The sequence below is a fragment of the Mustela erminea genome, chromosome 16, assembly GCF_009829155.1.
Source record: "Mustela erminea isolate mMusErm1 chromosome 16, mMusErm1.Pri, whole genome shotgun sequence".
Taxonomy (NCBI): Eukaryota; Metazoa; Chordata; class Mammalia; order Carnivora; family Mustelidae; genus Mustela; species Mustela erminea.
The window spans coordinates 24674700-24699367 of NC_045629.1; the positions used below are offsets into that span (position 1 = coordinate 24674700).

General features: G+C 39.3%; 1 long non-coding RNA gene across 1 annotated transcript; it reads left to right on the forward strand.

The window, feature by feature from the left end:
* The first annotated feature begins 1275 nt into the window (after window positions 1–1275).
* Window positions 1276–23772, forward strand: LOC116575476. The gene is made up of 3 exons (XR_004279798.1): window positions 1276–1304; window positions 4875–5015; window positions 23612–23772. It is a non-coding gene; the product is annotated as an uncharacterized LOC116575476 (long non-coding RNA).
* The last annotated feature ends 896 nt before the right edge of the window (window positions 23773–24668 follow it).

Genomic DNA, 24668 nt, shown 5'->3' on the forward strand with positions numbered 1-24668 from the left:
AGAAGCCTTTGAAAGTTGCCAGTGTTCTTGTTGGTTTCCTGCAACTCGATCTAATGTGGTGACCTCAAAAAGTTAAGGTTTTGCTAGATTGAAAGAGACCAAGAGAAAGCCATTCTTCCTCATGTCTATGATTTAGATGTTAAACATTTGGCTTTATTAGAGAGCACATAAGCAGAGGGAGGGCTCTCTGCTTGGGCTGAAATTTTATGGTCATTCAAGGAAGACGAGAGTAGTTCCCTGGCTTTCCTAGAAATCTCCACCTTATCTTACCTCCTTACTTGTCCATTAATCCCATCCCTTCTGTATTATTAAGGTTTTCTTATGAGATCCACTTTTTAGATTAGGACATACAGAAACCCTGGGTTCTGGGGCATGAAAGACTAGTAATATGTCTCTTCTGGCTGAGGCAGCCAAAAATGTGGGGCAAATTCATCTATTATCATAGAAGTAGTAGGTTTATAATCTGCAATTTAAGTCTTTATTATTAGCAGCAATATTAATAATAATGAAGTAATTGATGAGAATAGCTACTTGCCATCTTGAACAACAAAGGGATAGTGATACTTGGAAGGTGAAGTAGGAAAAAGTTGATAAGCAGAGAAAGGCTGTCGAAGGCAAACCAGATGTACGGTCACCTCAGGCACACAGGGAATCCCTGTATTAGAAGGTCAGTGGAAGGTTTTCTGAGGAATCTGGAGCCCTGGAGAAGGCCAAAGATGACATCTTTCTCCTCAACCTTTTTGTGCAGATTTTCCTTTCTCAACACAGGAGAGAATTCCCATCCTAGGCTACTATAACTAGGCAAATGTTGGAATTCAAATAGAAAAACTAAAATTTCTTCTCTGACTGGATGAAAAGCCAAAATTGTTTTGGTAGCCTGATATATATTCCCTCCCAAACAATTCTCCAATTTTAAGAATTCTAAAGATTGAGAAGGTGAAGAATAATGGCAGGTAGGAAGCTACTTGCAGAGAGATCAACAACAATAGGTTAAGGATACACTAGCCATTGCTGGAACAACATACTAAGAAAGGCAGTCACAGGTGTGAAGACTTTTGACCTTTGAACAGTTACAAAACCGTATGTCCTTGGCCTGGAACATTTCCTCATGGAGAGATAAAGAGCTCTGTCAGCCTAGGTCAGGCATATTTGCTTGGCTATCTCTTTTCCATATTCTGGGTTTGTTCTGCTTCACTGTGTGCATGGTAAGGCACCTGACCCATCCCACTGGTCTATCTGTTCCTGGCAGGGAGCGAAAAAAGTCCTTTGCCTGAAACAGAAACCATCTTCCTGTCAGCTACAAGGTGAGCCCCACTGGCTGATGGGGGACTGACACTCACTATTAAGGCTGGTCCTGCTTTGTCTCTGTGTGAGGACGGTGTTCCTCCATCAGTGCCTGTGTGAGTGTGAGTTATGTCTTTCTTGGTGACTCTGACTGAGTGGGTTGACCTTCTGGGATTGTTGCTTCTCGTGGAAGGCAACAGCGTTCACTTGCTTGACACTGAAGGCATCTCTGCTGCCCTCGCCCCTATTCTCAGCTCAGCCTGAGTCCTAGAGCTCCAGGTCCGTAGCCAAGAGCCAAATCCCATTAGGTCTCAATTCAGTACTCTTTTTCACCAAAGCAGTCAGTCAAAGGCATTGTTTACCCCCAAATGTATTATTTACCCCATCTGAGACTTCCATCACTACAGGTTAAACACTAAAAGCAAAACAAAAATAGTTCAAAAGCTCTTGGATGTATGTGTAGCTCTGGGGACTAAGGCTTCATCCCTACCCTCTTAAATTAAGGCTAAAATACTCAATTCAGACTGCACCGTTTTATCTGATCACTGATCAGAATCTCCCCTCCTCTAGAACATCAAAGTATATCTCAACCTACTCTTGCACTCAGTTAAGTATTACAATGGGGAATGAGTTCCAATTTCAGGTTCAGAGAAAATTGTACCAATATATCCAAACTTGTCTCTCACAGAATATGGTTTCATATTAGAGGGTGTTTTTTTTAAAATTACCCTTTTTATAGTTGTCCATCCTAACTGATAAATAATGGTAGCTAATATTAACCGAGAATCTTCCACATACCTGGGGTAACACATATGTCACATATGTGTTTCACATATGACATTTCACATATGGAACACATATGTTTCACATATGACGTGATATGGATTTCATTCCATATATTCAAGTATGCAAGAAATAGTTCCTATCTTCATTTTAAATTAATCGATTAATCGAGCCAGAGCCATCCCTCTGGCTGGTAGGAAACTTAATGACAATCATTCTTGGGTTTTCTCCCCTGCCATCTAGAATTGTGATGCTATGCTGAGAGCATATGTAGAACCGGTGGGGGGTGGGGGACCCTTGCTCCTCAGCCATGCGTTTTCACAGATTCCCACTGAAACACGCCTTCTTCCCACCCACATGGCTTCTCTGCTCCAGTGGTACTCAGTGGCTTCTAAGTTACTTTTGGGTCACAGGGGACCCTGTGGAGCTTCCTGAGGCCTCAACAGCCTCTACCTACCATGTAGCCATTCCCCTTTGTGGTTTCGCTGCCTCAGTGGACGCTGCCAGAAAGCAGCATGAACACCCCTGGCTTCTAGAATCCACAGTCTTCTCTGTTCCTCTCACATCCCAGGATATTGGTGTAGTAGACAGAGAGAAATCCTTCTTCAAGTTTTTCCAGATCCTTTCCTTTTGCACACACCCCTTTTTTCCTTTTCTTCCCTTTGGCAAAACCTGTAAGTCCTCCTATGAGCTTATGCTCTTGGAAAAATAAAGCCAGATGGAGTCTCTCAGGCTGCTTCTATTTCCCTTCTTCCCCAACACCTGCCCAGAGGAAGTTGAAGCCAGACACTTGTGGGAACTGACAGAAAGAATGAGGAAGAGGAGGTCAGGAAACTTGCAAGGAGGAAAAGTTAGCCTCAAAATATCCAGCTGTATATCAAATAGGCACAGTAACCCAATGAGACATGTGTTACCATTTAAATTTTATAAATAGGAAAACTGAAATTCAGAGTGCTTACCTAGGTCACATGACCTACTATTAAATCCCAGGCTGAAAATTAACTCTAGGGCTAATCGACCCCGTATGTTCAATCTCACTTGCAACATTCTTTGTAAATAGGCTATATCATAGAATATAGACTATATTTATTTATAATTATCTAATTTATTTGGATTATTAGGCCTAATTAGGTTTTTTTTTTAATTAGAGGAAAGAAACTCTCTCAACAGTGTTTGAAACTGACATACTGTTATATATATTAAATGCTTTTGCTTCTGAAAATATGTTCCTCGTGAACTTGACTAAGATTGCATTAACTCTACCAGTACCAACCTGGGAACAAGTATTTTCAAGGAAGCTTGACAAGTTTTCATACTTAGAAGATTTGAACAAGAACAATCACTCAGTGGGGCATTGCTTGCCGAGGCTTTCCTGCCCGCTGGGCTTCTGGCTTTTAGGCATTTTGACAATATGTAGTCTTTAATTGGCCTCTTCGCAAATGTCTGCTCGTCACTTTTGGCATTAATTGCTAATTAATAAGAGCATGAAAATGTCAACGTGTCGGCATTTGCGCCAATATCTCGATGTTGAGGAATTAGGTAGAAACATAGCATTTAGATTTGGGATAGGAAAAGTGAGAAGAATGTAACAGGTTTCAACATTCCTTCTTCAAACGTACCTGACGTGTTGGAGAGTCAACTTTCCCAAGACCCCCTGCACCTTCCCTTCCCCAAGAGACTTAGGTAAGAAGGTTCTGCCTAAGCAGGATGCTGTGTCACTCTTGTCACCCTCTGCATGGCACCCACCCATCACCCTAAGTGACTGGAGATTTGCTTGACCTGAAATCACTGTTAAAATTGGGATGCTTTAGGTACAAATACAAATACACACTCGATTGGTCCCATTACTGCGTTTTTGGTACTTAGGGTAAGATGTAAGTTTGTCCTTGGAAAGGAGGAGAAGCTTTCCCCTGGGCCATGAGCCTAAGCCACAGACCTAGCCCTGGTTTTCAGAAGGCAGAAGCTCTTCTGAAAGGAAGAGGACCTCCCAATTCCCACTTACTAGCAGAATGTCTATAAATACGTGCCTTGAGAATCTCGTGGGGAAGGCTTGCAGGTATTTTTCTGCACTGATGTCCACTAGATACCAGTATATGACCATCATGGAGGGTTCTGCATGTAACAAATAGAGTTCCTTTTGCTACAACTCTTTCTCCCTCTGCTCAGAGCCTCTATTAAAGCAAGAAAAGTGGGGGGGGGGGGGAAGCTCTGAGTTAAAATGGAAGGAGGGAGGGGTGCCTGGGTGTCTTAGTCAGTTAAGTGTCTGCCTTTGACTCAGGTCATGGGCTCATAGTTCTGGATCCCGAGTAGGACTCCCTGCTCAGCGGGGAGTCTGCTTCTCCCTTTCCCTCTGCGCACCCCCCCTCACTGCTCCTGCATTCTCTCTCTCAAATAAAATCTTCTAAAAAATAAAATAAAATAAATTTTTACAATAAAATGAAAAGAGAGGGCCTAGCATTTTCTGAATATAGCAGATATTGTAAAAACATTGTTTTGAAATGGACTCTCTCCTCTCCTGCTTGTAAGCCCAGCCCACCTCCAGGTAACCAGCAACTGAAGACTTTATTACTGTTGATAAAGGCAGGGATGATTCTTTCAGTTCTCCACTTTACTTTTATAAAAAATAAATTTACTTTAGAATATTTTTACAGAAAAATTACGAAGGTAATAGACCTTTTCCTATACCCCTCACTCTATTTCCATGAATGTGAACATTTTACATTACCATGGTATGTTTGTCAAAACTGAGAAATCAATGTCAGTGCCTATTTTTAACTAAACTCTGAACTTTATTTTTATTTCACTAGATTTCCCCACCGATATCCTCTTCTGTGCCAGGATCCAATTCAGGGTACCACACTGCATGGAATTTCCCCGTCTCCTTCACCTCCTCTGGTCTATGACAGATTCTCAGCTTCCTTGTTGTTCAGGACTTTGCCAGCTCTGAGGTGTGCTGCTTTGTATTTTGTCAAGTGTCTCTCAATTAGGGTTTGTGTGATGCATTTCCTTATGATTAGACCAGGGCATGGGTTTTAGGGAAGAATATCACAGAGGTTAAGATGCCCTTCTCATTCTGTCAGAAAGGTATCTGAGGTATTTGAAGGGGTAGTTGACAGCACAATATAACAAGGGGATCTTCACCTTAATAACTTGGTTAAGATAGTGGAAGGAAATGGGAAGGGAACATTTTTCCTTTTTCCCTTCTAGGTTCTTTGGCTGGCCTGATAATTAAATCAGCATACGATGCATGAACAGGAAAACAAACTTTAGCTTTGTACACATGGGGTAACCCAAAAATATGGGACTCAAAGAAGTGCCCAAAGTAGGCAGCATTTATACATTTTAGACAAAGAAATAAATTTATGAAGAACTGACAAGACAGAGGGGTTTGAGCTTAGAGAGTAAAATGGTGAAAAAGTAGCAAGGTTTGTTTACACATCCTTCATGACCCTAAATTCCCTGTTTCTGGTGATAGGGATGTCTTCAGTGCTCTAGGTGTGTTTCACATGGGGGATTTATTTCCTAATTTTAGGGGGACAAAGGAGGGCAGTGTGCTCTCCTTGTACCAGCTCTTTTTTACTAACTTAAATTCAAAATAAAAGTGGCATATTTGAGGGTGGCAGACTCTGCTTCCCTTCAGTAGTATTCACCAGGTTTTATAACATGGAATTACTATCACTCCCTTTCTGTACTCTAGTCCTCTGAAGCAACTTACTAAGTCCAGTGCATACAGAAGAAGGGGAGGGATTAAGCTCCCCCTTCCAGAGGAGGAGGGAGTATCTACATGTATTATTTGGAATTCTTCTTTAAAGAGGGTTTGTCCCTTCCCTGCTACATATTATTCATTCAATCATTTTTTTGAAATCAGTATGAACTCATCTATATTTTACTTTGGATTATACATTACTTTTTATTGTGCCCAGGTTATTTCAGCTTTGGCCACTGACAGCTCTTTCATGTTGGCTCTGTGTCTGTTTTATATCCCCTTTTTCCTTATGTTTTGAGCATTGCATTATTTTGGGGCACAGCTTGAGGATCAGCCTATATTTTCCCTATCCCGCTCCTAGACTCAGTTATTTCTCCAAGCGGCCTGATTCCTCCATTGCAGAATGATATTTAGAAACCAAGCTCTGGGCACTGGGGGTGCTCATTGCCACTGTGCTTCATGCCTCTAAGGCCTCTGAGCTGACCGAGCTAGAACAGAAATATATTATACTGAGACATGCATACCTACACTTTTACAATCATTTCTATAGCCACCTCTGTAAATATTAGGATAAACATGAGTTCTTTTTGATGTCTCTGATTCTACTCCTGTATTATAAGATTTATACTAATCTCTCCCCCTTGCTTATCTGCAACTTCTCTATGCAAAAGTGAGAAACGTAGCTCCCACCTTCCACAATCCACATACTTATTCATTCAACCCCAGTACACTTTGCTTTTTAAAGCAGAGAAAACCAGAATAACTCATAATATCAAAGATAGAGAATTCATATAGCGGTCTGTGTGATTCATGAAAAATAAGACTTTTAACCTTCCCCCCACACATAATGCATATAATTCAACTTAAGTACTATTTTTAAAAAGTAGTTAAACTCTGTATTTGTAAAAATGCAAAGAATAATAATTTCTACTTCATAAAATTACTTGTGAGAATTTAAATGAGACAACACATTTAAAGATTTTAGTAAGTAGTAAGTTTAGGATAACTACTGGCTGTTACTATTACAAATAATAATTCAAACTGTTGAAATGGAATTCTTTATAAATTTATCTTATAAAAATATAATTTTCTCCTCTACATAAAATCCTGAGACCCTCGTTTAGAACAAACTGGAAATGGGTTTGGATACCAAGGTGGTAGGGAGGCCCAATTTGGCCCCAAAGTACTAAAAAATGATGCTGTGGGGAAGTCATGTTTAGCTGCCACACTGCCTTGGTTGGTTACCCAAAGACTAGAGGCCCGAGACTTAAGTGAAACCAAAAAAGTAACAAAAGTTCAGTGAGTAAAACTCAGGAGTAAAAGGAGCATTGGGAAATTAAGCCCAGCACTGAGGAAGACAGCCCAAGCACAGCTTACTAAAGATAAAAAGAGGAGTCTTGTTTTTCCAAAATAGATAGAGGGTACTGTCTCCCACTCACCAGTGTGCAAATGCAAAGAGCCAAAGATATAATAAAGATTAAAATACAAGCATAGAAGATGAAAAACAAGAGCAGATATGACAGAAAGCCACAACACCATCTTCTCTGTGAGTGAGGCTGCAAAGACCGCAGAGCCAGCAGAGTCTAATGATGCTACAGTGTCCAAAGGGCAGTGACCCTAGGAGTATGCTCCCCTGCCCACTGCCATAAGGGTCTTGCAACAGGTGGAGAACTGATACAAAATAAAAATCCTTTCTTTAGCTTTTAATCAGTTATATTATAGGCCTTTCTATGGATATTCATTTTTACACATAACTGAATCACTTCCAAGGAGCTTACTGGGTTATTAAAGATTGTATAAACTAAAAGTGGCACATTATGAAAGTTTGATCTGCCTGCCATGCAAAGCTGGGGAAGACTGAGAAATGCCCACTGCATGCCTGCACCCTCTCAGACATGTGGATTTGCCAATGAATCATTTTCTGAAAGGACCACTCATTCTGAGTGCACCAGCTAGGTTGGGTAAAGGGGAGCAGACTACGCCACCCCAAAATGGAACACTTGGCATGCGGATCATTTAGAGCTGAAGACAATCAAGACCCAGTAGAATCAGGGAAAGCTTTTTACCTCCCCAATAACTGCCTAAAAGAATTTGGAAAGGGGGCTTCCACCGGGGAGACAGCTATCAGCAGAGATAATATTTTCATCTGAGACACATGTCTACATGGCCTGGCAAACATGTATTCACCAAACATTTCCTCTTTTCACTTTCCTGTGAATTGCTTTCCACCTCTTTGAAGCCCCAGGCCCCCCTTCCTTTCCTTAGCTCAGGATGGTATATAAATCTCCATTGCTTTGGCTGCCTTTGAGTCTCATATCTTTATGGGGCTCCCACACATATGGAACTAAGTGAGTTTTTCTCCTGTTGGTCTGTCTTCTTATTATAGGAGGGTCTCAGCTGAGAACCTAGAAGGTTAGAGGTCAGCTTAAATTGGTCATGCTTGCATTTACAGCTATTCTTGCTTTTGAATTATAAAACACTCCCAGTTTCATTTCTTCACACAAGTTTAGCCAGAGATTATTTGGTTCATCCTATATTGATATGTAACTATAAATCATTCACACCATATTGTTAACAGAAATACCCAGTAGTTGCCAATATTCCCGCCATAACAAAACAGATGTGCTTGGAGCACGATACTTAACTGTTCCCACCTAGCTTTTTTTTTTCCCCCTACATCAAAGGTAGAAATAGAGAAAGCAGGGAGTCTTTTACACTAAGTTACTGGGCCACGACAAAATAAATTAGGTGAGAGTGGGGAATCACCTTTCTGCTGTATAAATTGTAACTTGTTACCAGTGTATGTATGACAAGTTGGTCATGCAGCATTGTGATTCTTCCCAACCATTTATTTATTATCAAATAAATGGTTTCTTTCAAATGAAAGAAACTTATTTAAGTAATATGAAAGTAGAAAAACTCTAACCAGGTGGTCCCAAGAACGCTTTGGGGATAGTCACAGTAACCAAGCTTGGAGCACCTTGACTGCATCTGTCTCATTCTGGCTGATGAAGATTTTTGCCAGGAAGCAATAAGCTTTTCCCTAGTATTTAACACCACTGATTGCTGAGGAGTAGTTTCAAACCTCACCATCATCCTGGTTAATTTTTCGTTTAGAGAGAAAACTGAAAGTTTAAACATGGCATCCATCTGGCTTCTATCCATTCTTGGGAGTTTGTATCTTTTCTCCTCAATTTGATGTCTTAAGTGAAAAATTGTAATTGCCTTAATATACATCTCATTCTCCAATTTGGATTTTGCAGAACCTAGTGAATTTGAGCAAATTCTCATTTGACGATAATTTCTGAATTCCTCCACTGAAATATTTCAGTTGTGACTCATAGAAATATGTTAAAACATTGTCTTAGCTCAGATTCTCCCCAAAGCTGAGCCTGAGATAAGAATTCAGTTGTAGGTGGCTTGGGAGTGGAATCCAGGAATGAGAAAGCGGAGACAGTGAGATGGGGAAAGAGGAAACGCTATGAAAAAGACTAGCTATGTGCTAAGACCAGACTCCCCTGGAACCTCTAAGAACTGCCAGTCCAAAGAATGGGGAGTGGGGCTTGACTCACCGCAAGCTCCTGCCCCATGGGCTGAGGGTTGCTCCAAGAGATGTTTACGCACTTCTAGTGCCAGATGAGAGAACTCCCACAGCTTTAGGAAGACGTGGAGGCACAAAGTGACAGACCAAGGGTAGGCTGGACGTGGCTTCTGTCCTTTGAGTCTGTGGACCCACTGAATTGCCCTCCCCCAACAGCCAAAATTAGAGGGAGACTAAGGGTATATGTTGGGGCACAAGACCATCTGCTACAGATGCACCATCTGGTGCATCTGGTCCCATCACGTGGAGCCAGAATTGGTCTACTTTAGCTGTTATTCTTACCTCTTTTAGGATGGATTGTTTCATTCTCTCAGCATAATAATAAGTTAGAGACTGATACCTCCAAAGATAAGGAGAGTATCATGTGATACTAAGTGTCTTCATGCTTTTAAAATTATATACTGTATCAATTAAAAAAAAGTTGAGAAGTTAATCCAAATATATGCATGTTATTATTTATACATCACATACATGTACTGTCACACTAATAAACTGTATAAATAGTACATAGGTGGGTATAATAGTATACATATATGTGTATAAACAATATACATAAACTAATATTAATAAAATTTGAATAAATAGCAATTTAAGGACACCTGGGTGGCTTGGTGGGTTAAGTGACCCACTGTTGGTTTCAGCTCAGGTCATGATCTCATGGGTCCTAGGATCGATCAAGGCCCATATCAGGCTCTGTGCTCAGTGGGGAATCTGCTTGAAGATTCTCTCCCTCTGCTCTTACCCCTACTCACTCTCTCTCACTCACTCTTGCTCTCTGTCTCTCTCCAAAATGAAGAGATAAATCTCTTAAAAATATATAAATAGAAATTTGAACAATTTTTTCTTACCCTCAATATATCATCTGACATATCTTGTTTTGGAGACTAGAGATTTTGATGTTTATATATATATATCTTTTTTTTTCATAACTCAAGTCAGTCTGAAATAAGGAAATTAAGGTTGCACTGTTTAACTCCTGATTAAATGTGTGTCTGGTTTCTGAAAGCCACCAATAAATTTCATTTTACATGAAACTCCTTAATGTTAAAAACTCCATGAATATATCCTAATTCCTTTATTTCCTGGTAATGATATGCTATGAAAGGAAGTATATTCTTCTGTTTATTAGATTTACTGTCTACCCTGAAGCCAACGGCATGACTCTCTAATCATGTTTGGAAAGACATTCTCTTCTTAATTTATGAATGAAACGAAAGTATACTAATCATATCCCTGCAATGTTGCCAATGTATGCAAGTAATTAAATAATCAGTTCAGGTCTCAGAAGGAAGTTTTAGCAATTCCAGACACATACTAGAAATAGTCACTAATATTCAAGCTTACAAGAGGTGAATTTTCATGTTTTTTGAAGAACAAACATGTGAGCAATGAAACACGAATTGTCTGCTTTACATAAACACCTCTTGTTTTACCCAGCAATGAAAATTGCAATTGAGCTATTTTTGTGGAGGTCAACTCAGAAACACAGACTTACCTGATGGAGAGTTGATAGGAAGCAAATTTGGACCCTGTTTATCATTTTGTAACCAGCTTCTAGGGAGACCTGTTTCCTACCCCATCCCTAATCTCAAAATCATACTGGGTTCTTTGCTCATACTGGGTTTTTTGGACTGCTTTGTCCTTGTCTCCTTTGTTTAAACAATTTTTTTTTCTTAATCTGCTGGTATGTAGCACTGGCCTCAGCATGATGCCACGGCATCTCATTTTCTCTTAAAGATTCTTTAGGAAATAAGCAAGGGCTCATATTTATCTTTTGGTATCTTCAGCTCCTCTTGATTATGAAAGATAATTAATGGTTACTCAATCTATTCTAAAATTGGCCTAAACATATTCACAGGGCTTACTTCACTTTGTTTTCAAACTAGGAGTCTATGTTAACAGATGGCAGGATTTTCCAACATTTAGATTCCAGTATTGAGAGAATTCACAAAAGTATGAGCTTCAGTTATGAAATTATATTTAAGTCAATGATAAAGCAATATTTATACTGATTAAAAGCAAATGTTCCATGTGGTTATGCAAAAGAATTGAATCAGGAGAAGGAGGAAGGAAGAAGATCCTGAAGAGCTGACAGGGGGTGGAGGTCTTCGAGGTGATTATTAAAGTATCTTTTTCATTTTTTATCACTGTTTTCCCACCCACCACAAAGAATGGCACTATGATTATTGCTTTTGTTGTCATTCTTCTGGAGGAGAGGTATTAGCGGGAAGGGCAGGCCCAGGGAGAGAAGGATAGGACCACAAGTCCACCTGCATGAGGGAGGGAGGCTGCTCCCCGACACACAAGGGCCCGTAACAGACAAGCCACATCTATTGCTTTGGCCCTGAGGATGCGGCAAAACCCCAGGGAGTTACCTCAGTGATAAATAGTAGTATGGTTAAAAGCCTGCAGGCTTTAGCTGGAATGCCTGGATTTGAAAGCCAGTTCCGTCTCTTACAGCTCCAGGATTTTAAGCAAGCTATCAAACCTCTCCATGTCTGTTTCCTGTAAAATGGAGATGATACAAGGGCTTATTCTGTAAGGATGTTATGAGGATTAAATTACTTACACATTTGCAAATGCTTTCAAGAGTGTCTGGTATTTTAAAAAATCATATGTGTTTTGTTAAATTAAAAAGTATAGTAAGTGAAATATGACTCCTCTCCTTAAAACCTGATTCTTTTTGTCTCAGGCAGAGTAAAACTCCCAAGTCCTTCCAGTGGTCTGTCCTATGAGATCTGTCCCCTATTCCTGCCTCTCTTCACTCAGTCTCTTCTAGACTCCAGTAGTTTGCATTTCTAAGCCTTTTGCATTATGTGAGGCCACACAGCTACTTGTGGCCACAGCATGTGGCCTACCATGATGCATGAGGCCTGGCTGACAGTCTCCAACCATCCTGGTGCGCTGTCCCAGTTTTCATTCCAGAAGTCCCATATCCTGGGAAACCTGGCAAATGGGAAACAGTTAGTCACCCTAACCCCGGCCTATAAAATCAAAACAGAACAAAAAAAGGCAAAAACAAAAACAAAAACAACAAAAACCCTCTTGTAACTCTTCATACTCTCTTCTACCATCTGCTGGATATCAATGTCCAGAGTGACCTTGAAAGTTCCATGTTAAAGACGACAGAGCCACCATCAGTCTGGGCTTCTGAGTGAAGCAATTACTGCCTCTGCTTCCCACTGGACTTCATGTGAGCAAAAATAAATTCTATTCCATTAAGACTAATGAAACCATTAAAATTTCATTGCATTAGCTTAACCAATAAACTGATTACCATGCTGGTCATTCTGGCCTCCTTCCTGTTCTCTGGACAAAATAAGCATGTATCGACTGTTCATTCTGCTCGGGAGGCTCCTTTCCAGACCTCTGCACAGCCAAGTCCCTCACCTCCAACCACTGTTTGCTTAACTCTTGTTGTATACAGTACGTACTTGACCAATTCATTCAAAAATATCACCCTGAGGTTACTGCCTGTGCTCTCCTCTAGGATTTTGATGAATTCCTGTCTCACATTGAGGTCTTTCATCCATTTAGAGTTTATCTTTATGTATTGTGTAAGAAAATGGTCCAGTTTCATTCTTCTATATATAGCTGTCCAATTTTCTCAACACCATTATTGAAGAGACTGTCTTTTTCCATTGGAAACTTTTTCCTGCTTTGTTAAAGATTAGTTGACCATAGAGCTGAAGGTCCATTTCTGGGTTCTCTACTCTGTTCCATTGACCTATGTGTCTGTTTTTGTGCCAGGACCGTACTGTCTTGGTGATCACAGCTTTGTAATAGAGCTTGAAATTAGGCAACTCTGTTTTTCTTTTTCAACATTTCCTTGGCAATGGGGGGTCTTTTCTGGTTCCATATAAATTTTAGGATAAGGAATAGCATGAAAGACATTAGGAGAAGGAAGGGAAAAATGAAGGGGGAGGGGAATCAGAGGGGGAGATGAACCATGAGAGACCACAGACTCTGGAAAACAAACTGAGGGTTTTAGAGGGTGGGGGGATGGGGGAATGGGTGAGCCCCATGATGGGTATTGAGGAGGGCATGGGTTGCATGGAGCACTGGGTGTTATACACAAGCAAGGAATCATGGAACACTATATAAAAAACAAATGTATAGTGACTAACATATAAAAAATATATATTACCCTGATCTCTTCCTCCTCCCCCACTTCCTCCTTCCATCTACTTCCTCCTCCTACTTTTTCTGCTCTTCCCCCTCCTCCCCCCCTTTTTTTTTTTTTTTGTCCTCTTCTGCTTCTTCCCCTTTTAACACAGTATCATCACTTTCTAATTTACACAATAGTCTCTCCTTGTCTATGGGGGGATATGTTCCAAGACCTTCAGTGCCTGAAACCATGGATAGTGCTGATTCCTATATAAACTGTTTTTTCCTATGCATACATACCTATGATAAAGTATAATTTATGAATTGGGCACAGTAAGAGATGAGCAACAATAACTAATAATAAATTAAAACAATTATAACTGTATACTGTAATAAAATTTGGGGGAAGGTAGTCTCTCCCTCTCTGTGAAAGTATCTATTATACTGAATTCACCCTTCTTACAAGGATGTGAGATGATTAAATGACTACATGATCAGATGAAGTGGGGTGAATTACTGGGACATGGTGATGTAGTGTTGGGCTACTATGTTTGAGTATATGTCAAAAAGAGGATCATCTGCCTCCATATTTCGCATGACCACAAGTAACTGAAACCACTGACTGCCGATAAACCAAAACCACACACAAGGGGTGACTACTGTACTATATTGTTTACTCTCCTTTCTTGCGCTTATTGTTTATTATCTATCTTGCTTTCCCCCTCAGAATAGAATCTTCATAAGGGTTGAGAACTTTATTCAGATCACTGTTTATCTCAAGAGTCTAGAACACTGCCTGATATATAATCAGTGCTCAATAAACCATTGTTCAATGAATGAATGATTTCAATTTATTTCATTTCAAAGTTTATCAAGTTGACAAAAATAAAACCAAACCTTCAAATGACTCCCTCCTCCAAGAAGTAACACATATCACAGAGTTTCAAAATGATAATTCCTTCCAACCATTTTCAGTATATTATTATAGGTTTTAGAAATTACACACAGAATAATCCTGCTATTTATTATTTCACAATACCTTTTGTTCCTGGTGTGCATCCAAATTTCTCCCAAACAGAGAATTTAAATAGACTATGTCTGAAATCAGATATTTAAGTCTATCAGTATTTTGGCTTTTGTAGTCACTTTAATTACTAGTTAGACTCTGTTCTGCCTCAAATCATGTTCCCTATCTTTTCAATGCTGTAGCAATAGCTTACTATTGACACTTCATCTCTTTCTGCCTCAAATAATGAGTATTTGCATATCTCAGTAATTCTGGGTGTTTCAAAGAATGTTCAAGATGTACCCAATATCTACCCATACAAACTGTAAACTCTGTTGCAAACTGGAGGCTCTGCATCTTTGAGCAGAGTCAAGGGACAAAGAGTCAGTTGGCGCTCCTATTGATTCATTATCTAAAAATAAAGAACATATTTGTTATATTGAGTTTCTTAGGGAAGGTATTATGTACCCATCTTTTATGGCAATAGTTATAATACAGAGATGCAGGTCACAGTTTGTATCTTCTTTTCAGTATACAGGACACAGTGTATCACCTGTCCTATGGGCACTCTTTTGGGTCCAAGTTTCCAGCTAATTGAGAGTTGGATTTGGCAGGTATAGCATCCCTGAGTGATTGCTTTTAGAGTGCATGGAGCTTTTGCATTCAAGGGAATGTTACCATGGAGAAAGTCCTCCATCCACTGATATGATCGGTATGATTCTGGAAAAGATTAAATAGGCCACCACTGTGTAATTCCACTGTTTATTTATATACCTCTGAGAATGGTTTCAGAACGGCTGTTATCCCTGAAGGGTGCATATTCAGAGAAGCTGCCTAATGAGAGGTAAGTTTGAATAACTAACTATTTACAGATGATCTAATCCAGAATCTTCCAGAATTAATTTTTTATGATTTATTTTGAATTTATCTGCCTATGAACATTTTCAGTCAACCCTCAAATAGACTATGCATCAGAACTGGGCTAGGTCCTCCATGACCTCAAGGAGCTTAGAGGCCAGTGGCAAGGATGGGATGAGTGAACAGAATGTAATTCAGTGCCTTCCTGTGGTATGAAAGAGGGAAAAGGGAAGCACTGAGTACCTAGCCTGGATTGTTTGCCTCCGTTGATTAGTAGATGGCAGGTAGTGGAGGTGACATAAGTCTGGTGTGATAAGGCAACAGCAAACAGATCACTCTGGGGAGTGGTTGCTGGGGAGGGAATGAAAGATGTGTGGCTATGGGGCCTGAATAGGACTTGAAAATAGGATTCTATAACTTACTGTAAAAGGAGTCTGAACTCTACTTAAGTATACAGAAAACCCTGGAAGAGTTGTTCTAAGTCGTAAGAGGAGGAGCACTTTCTAATGTATCCTTTAGAAAGTTCACTCTTCTGTAAAGAGGTAGAAGAATTTGGAATGGCTAGAACAAACAAAACAGAGTAGGATGCCAAGGGACCTATTTTGACAGGGCTTACTTGAAGAGGCTCAATGATGGTGGTGACCTAAAAAGTGAAGTGGTGGCCAGGACAATGGAGGAAAATTAGAACCCAAGCCGAATGTGTAGATTGGTGGTGCCATTCAAGACTTGAGACACTGGGAGAACTCATTAAAACAGTTTGGGAGACTCAAAAATTGGAATTATTGGTAGGACCACTGAGGAGACACCTACCCTCCGTGTGTCAGCTTCACCTTCCTTAATCTTGTTAAAAGTCCAATTAGGAGGGAAAATAATGATTTCTCTTTTTCACAGGCTTTCAAATTTTCAAGCAACCCAGAAGCAAAAATGATATTTTACATCATTATACACATGTACACAGAAATGGCAACAAATATCTACAAACAGTAATTACCCTCATCACATTCTGAGTGCTCTGATGTTTTCTGTCCTGCTACCATTTTTACTGTCTCTTCCAGCAGGGTACACGTCATGGTCATGGACACAGAAGTTCAACTTGAGGGGCATGTGGCGGCTCAGTAGATTGAGCATTTGAGAGTCCACCTCTTGGTTTTGGCTCAGGTCATGATCTTGGGGTCCTGGGATCAAGCCCTGTGTCAGGCTACATGCCCAATGGAGACTCTCCTTGGGGTTCTCTCCTTCAGCTCCTCCCCCCAATCAGGCTTACACATGCTCTTCTCTCTCTCAAATAATAAGTAAAATCTTAAATAAAAAAGTTAACTTGAATAACAAGGAATGCTCTGAGTACATTTTCTTCCTTTGAACTCAAGACCTTACACAGGAAAATAAACTGGAGAAAGACCTGGATTTTGAAATCATACCAAGTCCTGACCTAGAGTCACAATCTACTAACTATGCTGCCTAAGGCAATATCTACCCCTCGGAGATATATGGTGATGCTACCAGCTGTCATTTACTAGGTATTTTCTCCATACCAGGCATCGTACAAATCTACACACACACACACACTACCACCACCACCAAAAGCCCAAACCAAACCAAACCAAAAAAACACTAAAGCGAGGGTAAAAAAGCTATAATACAAATTAGAGGATTGTTGTCCTTTAGAGGATTGTTGAGCCCTAGTGTAGGATCTGGAATATAGTAGTTCATAAATGAGTGAATAAAATATATATTATATGCATATTAATATATATATATAATGTAAATCACTTATTAAAACTCTTATTAGGTGCCTGGGTGGCTCAGTCAGTTGAGTGTAGGACTCTTTTGACTCTTTTTTATTTTTTAATTTCCAGGCAGATCATTAATTTCTCCAAGAAAGTAACTGAATCTTTCCTTTTACAAAATATGTATCATTATAGGTGCTTTTAACAGGTAAATTTAAAATTATGAAACCTTTACTCAATTCTTTAAAATGAACAAAAATGAAGTGGAAAAAAAGATGGTAAGACCTCCATCCATCACCATTTGTATTTAAAAGCACTCAGATACTTTTTAGTGAAGAGAATGTTTTTCTCCAACCAAATATAATCATAGACATGCAGTGACTATAGTTTATTTCTCACCAGGCACATGCTCATGAATTCTTTTACCCAGTCTCATAGCTTGACCACAGTGATATAGATTGTCCTTCCAGACACAAGTACAAAACCAAAACACAAAAGATGCATCATGACAAGATAATCTCAAAAAACAGAGGGTCTGCTTACACACAATCAACTGACGAATACTAAAAGGTTTCACAATCAAAATGGCTATTTCCCCCAAAACCAAAACAGAGTAAAGCACAAGTCTTTGGCTCTCCTTTAAAGAAAACAGCAGGTTACCATTCTTAACTAGACCTTTGTTTGCCTACCAGTAGGGCAAATACCACATAGCAGCTCTGGTTGTGATCTCAGGGTCATGAAATCCAGCCTCTGGTTGGCTCCTCACTCAACCAAGAGTCTACTTGAGATTCTCCCTCTCCCTCTTCCTCTGCCCCTTCCCACCTAGCTCTCTCTCCCAAATAAATAAATAAATCTTTCTAAAAACCCTTATTAAACAGAAACTGTTATTATATTGTTTCAGACATTAAAAGAATACACCCACCCACACAGATGCATGATTTTTTTTTTTTTAACAAAACAGACCATTTTTATTCCCTACTTGGGTGGCAGAGAGGAGATACCTCCAGGTCAGTCCAAAAGCAGAGGTACTGGGGGGAACAGATGGCAAAGGGACTTAGCACTTGTTCTCACCCAGCCCAGCATAGGGTTTTAGACAGCCACGCCAGACCCTGGAGGTGAAGTCGGGATGTCCTCATCCCCTTCCCCTTCATCTGCAGCCCAGTGCTCTTCTCTCTCCTCCTCACAGGAGCCGCTCAGCTCTTCCTTTTCCTCCTCCTCCGCATCACCTGCTGGCCCCAGCCTGCCCACAAACCCACCCGCTGTGTGGTCTGCAGGAGGGATTCCCAGGTGCCTTTCTGTTCACCATAGCTGGGGGGATGAAAGAACATGAGAAACCGTAAACTCACGTGCTCAGCGATCAGCTGAAGAAAGAAAATCTTAGCAATGTCCTTGAAGCGCCTTTTGTGTTCCTCCCCATCTCATTGTCCCTCTTTCTCTTCAGAAGTAATCACCATCCTTAATTTTATGTTTATTTTGCCCTTACTTTCCTGCATTGTTTTCCCACATTTAAATGAATCTTTAAAAATATATTGCTTCCCTTTGCATAATTTTGAGGCTACATATGTGGAATCTCTCTGTATAGCTCTTCTGTGACTTGGTTTCCTTCCCTCTGTTGAGGTTGTGATACTCATCCCAGACAATGTGTATAACAAGAGCTCATCCGCATTTACTGTCTCATACCCCACAATTTATTTACACATTCTCCATGTGTGAATTCTCATACATGTGTGAGTTATTTCCACTTTGTTTTTATATTACAAACAATATTCCTAGGACCAATCTTGCGCACATTTCCTGGTACACATATGTATGAGTTTCTAGTGTTGCCAAATCAAATAGAGGACAGCCAATGAAGTTTGAATTTTAGAGAAACAAGTAAATTTTTTAGCTTAAGTATGTCTCCATGCAAAATTGGGACATATTAATACTAAAATGTATTGGTTGTGTCTCTGGAATTAAATTTAACTAAATGCCCTGCTTTTTTGTTTGCTAAACCTAGTAACTGTATGAGTTTCTTATACCTAGGAGTGGAATTGCTAGGCTACGGGGAATGTACAACTTCAACCATTGGGGTGCTGTCAAATGTTTCCTAAAGTCAGTGAAACAATTTGTCACACATGCCACTATCAGGGGTTTGAGTTCTCATTGCTTTATATCCTCATTGCTATGGAGATAATCACATCCCCAAAATTCATATAATGAATCCCTAACTCCTGACATAACTGTTTGCAGAAAGCTCCTTTAAGAAAGTAACTAAGGTTAAATTAAATAGTAAGGGTGGGGCCCTAATCCAATATGACTGCTGTCCTTATTTGAAGAGGAAGACATGTCAGAGCTCTCTCTATATATATACAAAAGAAAAGCCATGTGAGGACACAGTGAGAAGTTGGCTGTCTGCAAGCCAGGAAGAGATGACAAGTTGTACTTTAATTTTCATTTAGTTCAAAATATTTTTCAATTTCCCTTGAGATTTCTTTTTTGACCCTTATGTTATCTAGAAGTGTGCTGTCTGATCTCCCCAAGTATTTTGGGATTTTTCCATCTATATTTATGTTGTTGATTTCTAGTTTAACATTATTGTGATCTAAAAGCAGATATTGTATGATTTCTATTCTTTTAAATTTATGAAGTTGTGTTTTATGGCCCAGAAAGTGGTCTATCTTGATGAATGCTCCAGGTGAGTTTGGGAAGAGTGTGTATTCTGTCATTAGATGAAGTACTCTGTAGCTGTCCATTATACCCTGTTGATTGATTGATGGCACTATTGAATTCCACTAAGACCCTACTGATGTTCTGCCTGCTAGACCTGTCCATTTCTGATAAGGGGTATTAAAATCTCCATCTATAATAGTGGATTTATCTATCTCTCCTCACAGACCTATCAGTTTTTGCCTCACATATTTTGATGCTCTGTTTTTAGGTGTATACACAGTAAAGATTGCTACATTTTCGTGGAGTATTGACCCCTTTATCATTATGTAATCCCTTTCTTTATTCCTGATAACTTTCTTTGTTCTTGATGTCTGCCCTGTCTGAAATTAAGAAAGTTCTTCCCATTTCTTTTGATTAGTGTTAGCATGGCATATCTTTCTCCATCTGTTTACTTTTGACCTATGTGTCTCTGTATTTAAGGTAAGTTTCTTGTATACAGTATACAGTTGGCTTGCTTTTTATCCATTTTCACAATCTCTGTCTTTAATTGGTGCATTTGCCCACCAACTTCCAAAGTGACTACTCACACAGTTGGATTAATATAGGCCATATTTGTTACTGTTTTGTAGTTGTTGCCCTTACTCTTTTTCCTATTTTTGTCTTCCATACCTTTTCTTTTTTGGTTTTAATTAAGCATTTTATGATATTATTTTCTCTCTTTTCTTACCAGAGAAAGTATACTTTTTTCCTCTACTCTTTTTAGGGTTACTCTTGAACTTGCAGCTAATTCAAGTCCACCTTCAAATAACACTCCATCACTTCATTAGGAGTGCAAGTGCCCTTTCCATCTTTTTTTTCTACTAAGATTTCATTTATTTGACAGAAAGAGATCACAAGTAGGCAGAGAGGCAGGCAGAGACAGAGAGGGGGGAAGCAGGTTCCCACTGAGGAGAGAGCCTGATGCGGGCCTTGATTCCAGGACCCTGGGATCATGACCTGAGCCAAAGGCAGAGGCTTTAACCCACTGAGCCAACCAGGTGCCCCAGCAAGTGCCCTTTTAAAAAAAGATTTATTTATTTATTTGAGAGACAGAGAGAGTGTGCACGAGCATGTGAAAGAGGGAAGAGGGGCAGAAGGAGAGAATCAGCAAGTAGGCTCCCTGCTGAGAATAGAGGCTTATGCTGGGCTTGATCTAACAACCCTGAGATCATGACCTGGGCCAAACCAAGGGTCAGACACTCAAACAAATGAGACGCCTAGGCACCTTGCAAGTACCTTATAAAAACAAAATATTCTTAATTCCTCCCTCCTGTCCTGTGTATCATCTATATGCATGTATAATAAAATATATTGTTGCTGTTATTATTTTGAGCAGATTGTTGTTAGATTAATTAGGAACAAGAAAAATTTTTTTTATTTTACCTTCACTTATTCCCTCTCTTATACTTTCTTTCTTTGTGTAGATCTTTTACCAAACCATGTTATTTTCCTTCTCTCTGAAGAACTTCTTTTAACATTTCTTACAAAACAGGTCTGCTGGCAACAGATTCCCTCAATTTTTGTTTGTCTGGTAAAGTCTTTATTTCCCCTTCACTTTTAAAGGATGATTTTGCAATGTACAAAATTTTAGGTTGGGGGGTTATTTTTCTCAACATTTTAAATATTTAACTGCACCCTCTTCTTATTTCCATGTTTGCTAAGGATAAACCAGATGTAACTCTTACCTTTGTTTCTCTGTGGGTATTTTCTTCCTCTTCTTTCAAGATTTTTTTTTAATCTCTGGTTTTTTGGAAGTTTGAATATAATATATCTAGGTGTCTTTTTTAGACATTTATCCTGCTGGTGTTCTCTGACCTTCCTGGATCTGTGGTTTGGTGTCTAGCAGTTAATTGGGGGAAGTTCTCAGCCATTGAGAAAAGGAGGAATTATTATTTCTTTCTTCCTTTACTTTATAGTATTCAAAAAATGCATATATTATACCTTTTATATTTGCCCCCACAGTTCTTAGATATTCTGTTCCTTTTTTTTCAATCTTTAGTCTCCTTGCTTTTCAGTTTTGGAAGTTTCTACTGATATATCTCAACCCCAGATATTATTTCCTTAGCTGTGTCCAGTCTACCAGTAAGCCCATCGAAGCACTTATTCATTTCTATTTTAGTGTTTTTAATATCTAGCCTTTCTTTTTTGTTCTTTTTAGAATTTCCATCTTTCTGCTTACATTATTACACATATGTTCTTGCATGTTGTCTACTTTTTCTATTAGAGCCCTTAGCATATTAATCATAGTTGTTTTAAACTCACATGCTGACAATTCCAGTATCACTGCCATATCTGAGTCTCGTTCTGTATGTTTGCTCTGTCTCTTCAAACTGTGTTTTGGGCTTTTAGTATGCCTTGCAACTTATTGCTAAAAAGCAGACATGGTGTACTCTAGTAAGTATACTTTTAGTTATGTAGTGGTAACATTTCTGGAGAGGGGAAGTGTTACATAGCCCTATATTAGGTCTTGGTCTTTTAGTCTGCTTCTGTCTGTCAGCTGTGAACTCCATAAATGCTTCTCAGTTTTTTATCCCCCTTAAGTGGGACAGGATGGCTAGAGTGGGCTCTGGTTGGGTATTTCCCTTCCCCCACATGGAAGGTTAGAGGAGCTCAAGATCAGTATTTTCCTTCTCTTGGTAGGTTAGACACTGATAAAACCCCAATAGATTACACTCTGGTAAAAACAGTTTCTCTTGAGGGAAGGCCTTGTTAAGGAGAACAGAATGCTCTGGAATATTTCAAAATGGTTACATTTACCGTCCCCTTGCCTGAAGCACGGTGGGGGGTGGTGGTGGTGGATTTTTCTCCTTTATTCACTGTGAGGAACTATTAGAGTTACTGGAGGTAAAACACAAAAGTGTGAGGGCCTCTTTATTTCTGGGCTCCTCTTGACTTTTATACCCTCACACTTGTGCTCTCTGAGCCTCTAGCAATTTGCCAGTTACAGTTTAGGTTTTCCTAGCCTGATGCTGGTTGTCGTGAAAATGTCTGCTTGTAGGCTTCTATTCTGATAAGTTGTGATTCTCTGTCTTCACCTGGCTGTCTCTCCAGTTTGGGGGGGTGGGGCATCAGTTTTCCAGATAAACTCATTTCGGTGGTGGACCTAAAAAAAACTGATGTCTCAGTTTTAGTTGTTTTTAGTCTGGAATGATGATTTCTAAGTTCCTTACATGCCAGACTGAAAACCTGGAGTCCAGACATCCTTTATTGGTATTAGTTCTAGAAATTTATCTATAGGCTTTATTAGGTTTTTCTATGGAAGTAATCATACTGTTAATATAACCAGTTTTGTTTTTCTTTCACAATTATTTAATTCTTTATCTTGTTTTGCTGTACTAAGACCTTGAGTACCCTGTTGAAGAGAAGCAGTGATATTGAGTATGGTTGTCTTTTTTATAATACTTCACCATGGACAACAATGTTTACATTCTATTCCTATTTTACTAAGAAGGTTTTTTTATATGAATAAATGTTATATTTTATTAAATATTCTGCATGTTTTGAGATTTCATATGATTTTCCCCCTTGAATCTGGTAATGTGAGTGATGAATGATAGCTATAGATTTTCCAATGTTAAGCCCTCCTTGAATTCCAACTCACTTGAGGTACAGTCTTTTTAAACATCACTAAGTTTGTTATTATCAAATTTAGGATTTTTGCATCTTTAAGCATGAATGAAATTTTACTATATATGTATTTGTTATTCTACTGTCCTGTTCAGGTTAATGTTTCTAGGTTGCACCATCTCTTAGAATGAGTAGGGAAGTCTATAGTCAGTTTATGTTTTGGTAACAAGTGACTGCAGAATTGAAATGACTTAAATATGAAATATTTACTTCTTGCCCAGGGTCTGCAAATCAGCTTCAGCAAAGCTGCACTAGGCTGTGCTCCGTTGAGTTCTAGATGTCTTCGCACTCCAGGACTAGCCTGAAGAGCAGCTACTCCTTGAGAATGATCCTCACACATCCAAGCCCAAAGCTAGTGAGAAAGTCACCTAAAATCAACCACAGGAAGTATTTCCTTTTACTGTGTTTCAGAAAACCTTGTAAGCAATTGAAATCATCTGTTTCTTGAATGTATGGTGGTGCTGCGTCATTAAAGCATCTGAACCTAGTGTTTTCTTTGTAAAGGAATTTTAACTCTTAATTTATTTAATGGCTATGTGTATTTTCAGATTTTATATTTCTTCTTGACTCTCTTAGGTAAGTTACATTTCTCCAGAGGTATATAAATTTCATTTAGCTTTGCAAACGTATTGGAATAAGATTGTTTTTTAATGTTACTTAATTGATTTTTAAACCTCTGCTGGATTCACATCCATATATGCTTTGTCATTTCTTTTTTTTTTTTTTTTAAGATTTTATTTATTTATTTGACGGACACGTAGGCAGAGAGGCAGGCAGAGAGAGAGGGGAAAGCAGGGAAAGCAGGCTCCCCGCAGAGCAGAGAGCCCGATGTGGGGCTCGATCCCAGGACTCTGGGATCATGACCTGAGACGAAGGCAGAGGCTTTAACCCACTGAGCCACCCAGGTGCCCCTGCTTTGTCATTTCTAATGCTACTTGTCTTTCTCTGCTGCTCCATATCACCACAGATTTATCTTTTTTAATAATTAAAAAAAGTTTTATTATATGGATCTTTTTTATATTATCTTTATTTCTCTTTCCAGTGAATTTTTTTAAAATTTTTTATTTTTTATAAACATATATTTTTATCCCCAGGGGTACAGGTCTGTGAATCGCCAGGTTTACACACTTCACAGCACTCACCAAAGCACATACCCTCCCCAATGTCCATAACCCCACTCCCCTTCTCCCAACCCCCCTCCCCCCAGCAACCCTCAGTTTGTTTTGTGAGATTAAGAGTCACTTATGGCTTGTCTCCCTCCCAATCCCATCTTGTTTC